This window comes from Brassica napus, unplaced genomic scaffold, assembly GCF_020379485.1.
Source record: "Brassica napus cultivar Da-Ae unplaced genomic scaffold, Da-Ae ScsIHWf_2514;HRSCAF=3250, whole genome shotgun sequence".
Classification (NCBI taxonomy): Eukaryota; Viridiplantae; Streptophyta; class Magnoliopsida; order Brassicales; family Brassicaceae; genus Brassica; species Brassica napus.
The window spans coordinates 1,140-8,196 of record NW_026015833.1 but is presented as its reverse complement, the minus strand read 5'-3'; the positions used below and the strand labels follow the sequence as shown (position 1 = coordinate 8,196).

The 7,057-nt window shown below is 35.1% G+C and overlaps 1 pseudogene; it reads right to left on the bottom strand.

Moving 5' to 3' along the window:
- Window positions 1-1,672: 1,672 nt before the first annotated feature.
- LOC125601286 lies at window positions 1,673-4,188 on the bottom strand (annotated as a pseudogene).
- Between the last annotated feature and the right edge of the window lie 2,869 nt (window positions 4,189-7,057).

The window sequence follows — 7,057 nt, the reverse complement described above, 5'->3', positions numbered from 1 at the left end:
GAAGTATGTGTACTAACCTCAGTACACTGCTCCTGCATCTCGTGTTTTAGTTTAAGAATGTACTCCCAGCTCGCATCCATATTGTTCAAAGAAATTGCAATCTCAGTTCCAGTGTTTTCCACACCGATACCACCCAAACAACAACCTAGCACCAGATTTGGCTCTATAATCGTCTGTTGCAACGCTTCATGGTAATCATTGGCCAACAAGCTAACTGTATTGCTTAATACAGCAATCACAGATGACAGCACTAATGTTTGAAGCCTCGGACAGCTCTGCAACACGTAGAACACATCGTCTACCATTGAAGTGGTAAGACTGTCTAGTACATGCTCATCGATCCATATAGTTTTCCTCACATTTTCAACCATAAAGAATACTTCTAGTATCACATAAAACCCCGGTCACGTCCTGAATCAATATGCTAAAACTTCCATTTCTGAACGTCTTTTGTATATCCCTTGGCAACAACTCAGCATCAACCGACGTCAAAGACTTGATCTTTGACACTATGAACTCAGTATAATCCTCATGACCTAACTGCATCAGCGTCATTATCTCTTCCACATACAGCTCGACTTCTCTTGGGTGGTCCTCAAACGCACCACCAGCAAGCAGATAAAGTTTAGTTATCAAAAGCCAACTAGCTAACTTTCTAAACATTATTAAAATTTACATGTGTATATTATTTTTATTTTGGATTTTGAAAATTTAAGGTATATTTAGATTTTTATTTTTTACATGATTTAAATTGATATCCGAATCCAAACGAAAATTTATAAATAAAATTGAATGTAACTTAAATCTTTAATCTTGAAAATCTAAAATTCTGATACATCCGAACCGAACCCATACTGGAACGCATATCCTTTTAAAAGTTGTTCTCAGGAGAGTATGAGAAGCTCACAATGGAGTAGTGGTTGACTGTGATGTTTCGCTGTATGAGCTGTTGGCAATTAGGAATCAGTGTTCGGACTTTGTCAAGAATCTGCGAGTCGTTGTTCCCACGATGTGAAGCTGTGACTGTATTTCTCTATCATATATACACATTTGGGGGGAGGGAGGTCAATGAAAGATGATGTGATCATATATATTCTAGTGTGATTGAGATTTCGTGTGTGTGTGTGTGTGTGTGTGTATTTCTGTTCTGAAAGAAAATGAAAGCAAAGGCGTTATTGTATTACAAATTTACAATGCTTGACATCTGAGGGATTACAAAATGTTAAAGCATTACGCCATAGAACGCGTTCAGCTCACGTCATGAAAAGCGATTTTGACTTTTCAGTTTTCACAAATGAACTGGTCGTGGCTTGTAGATCATTGTGGTTTTTATATCTGCAGGTTCGAACTGGGACGCATTAAACAAAACAGAAACATCTAACATAGTGTTGTTAGAATTATAATATCTCTCTTCTATGACAATGTCATGATGCTTCATCATTGCTGATCTTCATTAGCACCCCTAAGTCTACAGCTACATAATTTGTTTTGGATAGATAATGACTCGAGAATGTAAGTTTTATTTTTACCATGGACAAGTTGTGTCTTTAAAAGCTAAATACATCATCACCACAATCTCATTTTCTATACAACATTTGATCACCCAAAAAAAGGAAAATTTAAAAGTTTAAAGAATCACAAGATTGTCATGTAGGTGTCACTTGCCGGCTCAAAACAAAATCAAACATGAAATTTTCCGGAAGTGCTTTTTTCTCTCGTTCCATATTTTACCCACAGAAATTACTCTCAAGAGTCTTGGCCACGACGTTTCATGAGTTGTTGTTGTGCCTCTGATAACCCTCTGATCACTTCCTCATCCTCAGGAGTGTCTTTTTCCAATATCTCATAGTCTGCCGCCACTAACTCCCACTTTCGCATCTGCACCACCACAAAAACAAATTTAAAATGACAATAAAATAAAATATTTTATTATTCTTTTGAAATGAACTCCATTGTTTTTTTTTTACCTTAGTGTTACAATCAACTCTTCTGAGGCGAGCTTTACGGTAGCCTGGCCGGACAGAGATTGCTGCCGTGCAGTCGTCAACAGATTTCTCGAACTGACCTAACTTCGAACGACAAGCTGCACGATTACAGAGCAAAACAGAGTTTCGTGGATCATGGTCTAGTCCCTCACCATAAGCAGCACACGCCTCTTCGAACCGTCCAGCTTTAAACAACTCATTTCCTCTGAACCGAGCTTCAGTCACCGCTTGAGCTCTCCGTGAAGTGAAACCATGGCCACCTCACGGTTATTCCCATCCAGCTGGCCGGCGCGTTGGATCGCCTCCACAGCTTCGTCGAATCTGATGCAAGTCAAATATTAAAAACTAGAGTTTTCAAACTAAAGACATGCATATTAGTCAGAAACAATAAAACCAAAAAAAGGATTATAAAAACACCGCTACATACGATACTCTACATGGATTAACACATAAATTGTGAAATGAAAATATAGATTTAGAACTACATTTGTGATATGAAACCAGTATATTACACTCAAATATTCAATACCAGGTTGAAACAAGAATATTCAAATTTCAGACTATTATGTAATCCTATATATAATAAACCAAGAATAAAACAAACCTGCCAGAAGCCAAGTGAACTGAGCACGGACAACCAAGAAACCTGCATAACCGACCGGTCCGTAGTACCTAGTGCTGGTTTCCACATCGAAAACCGGACATTTGGACAAAGCATCATCGGCTTCTTGATGTCTATGCGTCTTCAGCAATGCTTCTGCTTGCAATGAATATACCTGTGGAGCTGCATCAGCTCCTGAAGAGATTGTGTTTGTTGTCTCTGTGATCAGACCATTCCAATCTCGTAGCCTCTTAGCTTCTGTGCACTTGTTAAGATGTGTCTGAACAGCTTTCGCCTTACAATGTCTTCTGGATCAGCCTCTGGACCCGAATGCTTGAAATGATACATCGATTTCTCCACTTCTCCTAACCTATTAAAAATTGAGAGAGATATTCAAAACGTTTTATTTTATTTTTAAAAATGTTTTGATTTGTTGAGGGTTTTAGATTACCTGAGGGGTACAAGTTACCCAACCGATGATGTGCCCTATGGTAATGAGGCTCGATTCTGATAGCTTCTCTGCATTCAAAAACCGCGTCGAGAATCCTCCCAAGTGCAGTCAAAGCCGCGCTCTTGTTGCTACGGTACGCAGCTTTGTTAGGATCAATCGCAATGGCTGCATCATAAAAGCTAACGCCTCAGCGAAGTTCCCGTTCTTGTAATCTTCATTCCCCATTATCTTCAACGTCTCTGGATCCATTCTTGTTGAGATTGCTCTACACAAAGATCCTGATTGATCTTGGCTCTTTGTTGTCACCGTTGCGGAGAGCAGCCACGTTCGTCCTCGTGGCACCGTATCCTCCACCAGAATTAACATTACCGTAACCTAGGGTCGTCGCTGGTCCTGACTGGTTCAGATTCCCAAGGTTGCCGTATAACATCACATTGCTAGATGATGCACGAACCAAACCGTTGGCTCCTCTTGACTTCTGATGATCGGTGATCATGCTTTCAAGCTCACCAGATAAACCGATGGCTTCTCTCGGCACTTTCCTCTGTCCTCCTCGGTATGGATCAACGCTACTACTATTGTTGTTGTAACTACTCCGTTGGTTCTCGTAAGTCCCTAGTTGATGGTTATTAGGGTATTGGTTAGAAGAGGGTTTTGATGGAACGACCGATCTCTGATTCTGATTTTGATTCTGATTCTGGATCTTGTTGTTCTGGATCGTCTCTACGGAAACCTTGACGTCATGGTGAGGCTTCTTTAGGTCGAACCGGGAGATTTAGTGAACTGAATGTTGCTGGTGGCGGTCGCAGCCGTAGATGTGCTTTTCTGGCTACCGTTATCGGTTGGAGTAGGTTTCTTGGACCACAAGTTACGTCTACCGAACATTACGCTCAATAAACCACAACCAGATCTTCTCTCCGCCGCGTTCTCCCCCATCTTAAGAACCGGCCTGAGAATCTGAATACCCTCTTCCTCCGAAATAAACAGGTTTTAGATTCAGAAAGATTTTAGAAAACAGAGATCAATGGCGATGGGAAGAGAAAGTTCTCATCTCTTAAAAATGAAGAACAGAAAAGGGAGAGAGAGAGATGTGATTAGGCTTTTCTTGGTCGGACGGTAATTAGGAACGGAAGAATCTTCCGTTTCGTGTTTTGTAATGGTGTCATCAATTTAATATATATATATATATATATATATATATATGTGTCATTTATGATTTTAGGTTTTAACTATGGGAATGAAAAGGATATGACTATTAGCTGATAAAAAAGAAAGAAAATTAAACGTGTAGAAAATGTATAAAATTTGTTATTATTCGATGTCAAATGAGTTTTTTTTTTCTGGTAACTCTGGTATCTGGGCAGCCACATTCCCAACTATCTTCTATAGGGGGGCCAGCGCCCCAACGGGAGGAATGTTAAATGAGTTGGTGGTGAGTTTGAAAATTGATGCCAATTCATTAGTGGTAATTCATCTCCTATATTCTGTTTTTTTTTAATCTGTCAGCTATTTCTTTCTTTTATTTTTTTCATTTTGTTAGTTTATTTTATTTAGAAATTATATAGTTGTTGCCTACTAACTCGGTCGTGTAAGGGGAGAGAGGGAATATTAGAAAGTGGGAGATCTGTCCGTAATTTAGTCCCGTGTTTTCTCCACTCGATTATTTTTAGATGTTTTTATGGAGAGCACGTATTGTCTCTAAGTTTTTTAACCCTTTATGTAAACAAAGCGTGTTTTGGTGAACCATTCTAAGAAGTTTATTATTTTTTTTTTTGAACACCCTCTAAGAAGTTTATATATATGAAATAAAAGTAGTAGAGAAACACGTATTCAAACATATTGATTTCATATTGCTTTACTAGAGAGAGAGCTTTTAGCCTTTTACATTACATATATATATAATATATATAACGTTTGACCAGAGAGAGAAGCTTTTAGCCTTTTACATTACACTAGGATAAGCGCGTGAGTTTATTTGTATATATATCGATAGTTTAATTGATCATTTTATTTATATATAAAATATTTTTGTTGTTATTATATAATTTCTTTCCGATGGATCGGATCAATTTTTATTAAAATAATAGAATAAAACTATAATTAATACATCATGGGTTGATCGGATTGGACATTAAACAAATTATGACATAAAAACCTTATTTTTTCCATCAAAAACATCTTGAAAAAAGTGAACAGTATTGTTTTCACAGTTGAATTATTTTGATTTTTATTTTCCATATGATTTTGAAAGCTTTCAAATCAACCATCGAATTGATACATGTCATTTAATGTTTAGTCGTTTTTATGTATACTTATGGAAAACTTACATTTTTGTAATTTAAAGTCGTTTTAAAAAAATTCAAAATATAACATATAAGAAAAATCTAACATATAAGAAAAATATAACATATAAGGTATCCTCATTTTTGTATTTTAAAGTCGTTTTAAAAAAAAATATAACATATAAGGTTTCCTCATTTTTGTAATTTAAAGTCATTTTAAAAAATTCAAAATATAACATATAAGAAAAAATCTAATTTTTTTATTATATGGTTAATGTGATTGTTTATTTATTTTTAATAATATAAAATTAAATTAAATGAAGAATGATGCAAAAATTGTTATCAAATCTTTATTATTCATAATCATTAATTGCCATATATATGTAAATCATATTAGGTAATTTCGTAGCTTTTATTTAGGGAAAGAATACACACTTCTTATATTTTAGGTTAATATAATGTTCTCTAGTGGATATTAAACAAATTATGACATAAAAACCTTATTTTTCCCTCGAACACATTTTTGAAAAAGTGAACAGTAATTTTCACAGTTGAATATTTTGACTTTTATCTTACATATAGTTTTGAAAGCTTTCAAATCAACCATCGAACTGATAAATGTCATTTTAATGTTTTTAGTCGTATACTTAAGGAAAACTTGCATTTTTGTAATTTAAAGTCGTTTTAAGAAATTCAAAATATAATGTATAAGAAAAAATCTAACATATAAGAAAAATATAACATATAAGGTGTTCTCATTTTTGTATTTTAAAGTCGTTTTAAAAAAAATATATAACATATAAGGTTTCCTCATTTTTGTAATTTAAAGTCATTTTAAAAAATTCAAAATATAAAATATAAGAAAAATCTAATTTTTTTATTATATGGTTGATGTGATTGTTTATTTTTTTAAGGGCTTTTTGCAAAAGTAACTCAAAACTTGAAGTCAAACAGAAAACTAACCTTTTCTTTTGACTCCTTTTTTTTTTTGAGATTTTTAACCCCACACCTGCATTTTATCTACGAAAATGCCATTAACATTTTGTTTTTTTTTTTTTCCGAAAATGGCTTCTTTACTGTCTCAACCTCATCTTCTTCAAGTATTTACAATATTGCCACTGCAATGAATAGTGGCAACAACCTTGTACGAACTGTTTGGAGCTTTTAATGCCCTTTAATGCACGTAAATCTCTTTACACTCTCTCTGTTTCAATTGTTATGAACTAAAAACAACATTTCTTTCACTTTCTCTCTATATTCATCCAAAAAACTCAAGCTTTTGATTCAAAATATGGGCTATGGTTGACAGAGCCATATTTCTTTCGTTTTTACTTACGGTTGCTTTCGTTTGAGGTTCTGGGTGGTTGGAGAAGACCCTGTGTGCAAACGAAGTCATCTCACCTAGTTTAAGGTACGAATTTGAATTTTTTTTCAAGATCTGTTCGCGTAGAAGACTTACTAGTAAGTCATCTGTATGTAGAAGACTTACTGATGAGTCTGCTGGTCAAACGGACGACTTAAATTAAGTCGTCCAGCTTTGTTTGTTAAAAAAAACACTCCAGACGACTTATATATACGTCGTCTACGAGAAACGGGCTAGTTTTGCATTTGACCGAATCGTGTCAGATCTTTGACTATTTCTGGATGACTTATAATTCAGTCGTCTCTGGGAAAGTTAAAATTTTAATTTTTATGAAAACTTGACGACTTACGTGTAAGTCGTCCTAGGTTAGTTTTG